The sequence below is a fragment of the Myotis davidii genome, unplaced genomic scaffold (assembly GCF_000327345.1).
Source record: "Myotis davidii unplaced genomic scaffold, ASM32734v1 scaffold1982, whole genome shotgun sequence".
NCBI classification, from domain to species: domain Eukaryota; kingdom Metazoa; phylum Chordata; class Mammalia; order Chiroptera; family Vespertilionidae; genus Myotis; species Myotis davidii.
In genome coordinates this window covers 17,323-17,658 of record NW_006293240.1, presented here as the reverse complement: position 1 = coordinate 17,658, position 336 = coordinate 17,323, and positions in this window count along the sequence as shown.

Below are 336 nucleotides of genomic sequence, written 5' to 3'. Positions count from 1 at the left end.
ATATATGATGTTTTGGTGACACACATTAGGTGGCGCTCTTTACACAGTGACTATAGGGTAACTACCATGAAGCACAGAACTGTGACGGCCACAGCTGCAGGACCTGGGCCTCTCTGCTAAGCACTTTGGGAAACGGGATGCCCCCTCCAGGGGCCTGACCAGGAAACCTGCTCAGGAGTCCAGCCCTGAAGGGGCAGCTCCCAGAGTCCCTGGCAGCTGACAGATGCCAGGCAAGCACGTGAGTGATGAAGTAGTTACAGCCTCACTCACAAAAGCTACCATTTCTCCTTCTAGAAAGAAGTACGAAGGGAAAGAATTCCTTGAATCCGTGCCTGA